Source organism: Nicotiana attenuata, unplaced genomic scaffold, assembly GCF_001879085.1.
Source record: "Nicotiana attenuata strain UT unplaced genomic scaffold, NIATTr2, whole genome shotgun sequence".
Classification (NCBI taxonomy): domain Eukaryota; kingdom Viridiplantae; phylum Streptophyta; class Magnoliopsida; order Solanales; family Solanaceae; genus Nicotiana; species Nicotiana attenuata.
The window spans coordinates 332,348-335,355 of record NW_017671166.1 but is presented as its reverse complement, the minus strand read 5'-3'; positions in this window follow the sequence as shown (position 1 = coordinate 335,355).

Genomic DNA, 3,008 nt, shown 5'->3' with positions numbered 1-3,008 from the left:
CCGCCAAGAGATGGTGGAATGACTTCTTGTTGACTAGACCAGCTGGGTCACCTGCTTTGACTTGGGACCAGTTCTCTCAGATATTTCTCGAGAAGTTCCTTCCTGTTACACTGAGGGAGGACTATCGCAGGCAGTTCGAGCGTCTCCAGCAGGGCAGTATGTCCGTCACTTAGTACGAGACCCGCTTTATTGATTTGGCTCGTCGTGCTCTTCTTATACTTCCTACCGAGAGAGAGAGAGAGAGAGAGAGAGAGAGAGAGAGAGAAGGTTTATTGAAGGACTTGCTCAGCCTATCAGATTGTTGATGGATAAGAAGACAGGAAGTGAGATTTTTTTCCAGGATGTCGCCAATGTTGCTAGACGAGTTGAGATGGTTCTAGCTCAGGGGTGTGGTCAGGGGTCTGACAAAACGCCGCGTCACTCCGGTGGGTTCAGTGGGGCCTCATCTGGAGGTCGAGGTGCTTTTGGTAGGGGCCATCCTCCCAGGCCGTTTCATTCAACACTTCAGACATCCCATGGAGCTTCAATAAGTCGTGGTCCTTACGTACCTTCTTCGGGGCAGCCATCTTACACTACACCACCAGCTGAGATCAGAGCACCTCCTATTCAGAGTTATTATCGCGGTCAGTCTGCTCGTCCGGGCCAGTCTCAGTTTCTACAGCCACAGTATTAGGATGGATGTTTCGAGTGTGGTGATTATGGGAATATCCGGAGGACCAGTTCGAGATTAGTAGGCGTTCTGCCACAGCAGCAGGGTTCTCGTGCCATGATTCTGGCACAAGGCATGCCACCGCCCACTCAGCCAGCTAGAGGTAAGGGTCAGGGAGCCAGAGGTAGAGGTCAGGCCGCTAGAGGTGGAGGCCAGGCCGCGAGAGGTGGAGGCTGTCCCAGAGATATGGTTCAAAGTGGTGGGGCCCAGCCCTGAACTTATGCTTTCCCAGCCAGGCCTGAGGCTGAGTCATCCGATGCTGTTATCACAGGTACTGTTTCAGTTTGCAGTAGAGATGCTTCGGTTCTATTTGATCCAGGGTCTACATACTCTTATGTGTCATCTTACTTTGCTTCATATTTGGTTGTGCCTCGTGATTCTTTGGGTCCTCCCGTGTATGTGTCCACGTAGGTGGGGGATTTTATTATTGTAGATCGTGTCTATCACTCGTGTGTGGTTAGTAAATGAGGCCTTTAGACTAGCGTGGATCTCCCACTTCTCGATATGGTTGATTTCGATATCGTTTTGGGGATGGATTCGTTGTCACCTTATCTTGCTATATTGGACTGTCACGCCAAGATCGTGACCTTAGCCTTGCCGGGGTGCCTCAATTAGAGTGGAGAGGGACTCCTGATCATTCTACCAGCAGGGTTATCTCTTATATGAAGGCTCGGCGTATGATCGAGAAGGGGTGTTTGGCATATTCGGCTTATGTTCGTGATAGTGCGGAGGTTCCTTCCATGGATTCTGTACTAATTGTTCGGGAGTTTCCAGAGGTATTTCTTGTATACCTGCCGGGGATGCCACCCGACAGGGATATTAACTTCTGTATTGATTTGGTTCCGGGCACTCAGCCCATTTCTATTCCGCCATATCGTATGGCCCCGCCAGAGTTGAAAGAATTGAAGGAGCAGTTGCAAGATTTGCTTGATAAGGGCTTTATTAGACCTAGTGTCTCGCCCTGGGTTGCGCCGGTGTTGTTTGTAAAAAAGAAGGATTTATCGATGAGGATGTGCATAAACTATCGGCAGTTGAACAAAGTCAACATCAAGAACAAGTATCCATTGCCGAGGATTCATGACTTATTTGATAAGCTTCAGGGTGCCAAGGTGTTTTCAAAGATCAATTTGAGGTCTGGCTACCATCAGTTGAGGATTAGGGCATCCGATGTCCCTAAGACAACTTTTCAAACTCGGTATGGGCATTATGAGTTTCTAGTGATGTCATTTGGGCTAACAAATGCCCCAGCAGTATTTATGGATTTGATGAACCGAGTATTCAAGCACTATCTGGATTCCTTTGTGATTGTTTTCATTGATGATATCTTGATCTACTCCCGCAGTCGAGAGGAGCATGAGCAGCATCTTCGGATCGTTCTTTAAACTTTGAAAGACAGCCAGTTATATGCTAAGTTTTCAAAATGCGAGTTTTGGTTGAGTTCAGTTGCTTTCTTGGGTCATGTTGTATCAGCAGAGGGTATTCGGGTGGACCCTAAGAAGATTGAGGCAGTCAAGGACTGGCCCAGACCCACATTAGCTATAGTGATCCGGAGTTTCTTAGGATTTGCGGGTTATTACCGTCGGTTTGTGGAAGGGTTCTCATCTTTAGCATCCCCGATGACCAGGTTGACCCAGAAGGGTGCCCCTATCAGATGGTCGAACGAGAGTGAGGCGAGCTTTCAGAAGCTCAAGACTGCTTTGACAACGACACCAGTGTTGGTATTGTTGATACCCAATTTTTCCCTAAGTATTTTTATATACTCAAAATATCCTCAAAATAGCATATACATGCATATATAAGCATTCCCAAAAGTTTTGGTATTTTTCCTTATTTTAAATCAATTTATTGTCTATTTTAACAGTACAAAATCCAATAATTATTCCCAAAATTATCATTTTTGTGAATAACATATTTTATTCTCATATTTACACCAAATATAATTAAGGTAATTTTTTGTATATTTTTACAAATTTGTTTGGTATTTTTAAAGCTAATTGCATATAAAGGCAATTGTAGCCTATTTTACGATTAATAGTGTTTTATAATTGTAAAATTAGTTCTAATATTTTTAAATTAATACATATGTATTATTAATTGGTTCAGCATCTTTAATTTTCCTTTTAAAATCATTTTCATTATTTTTATAAAATAACAGGGGGTAAAAAATTGGACTATTTCAAATTTTTGGTCCACATTTCATTCCAATTATAGCCTCAATTTCATTTTAATCTTAAACCCTAATTGGCCCCAATCCTAAATGCCCCAATTGGGACCAGCCCAATTCCAATTTAACCCAACC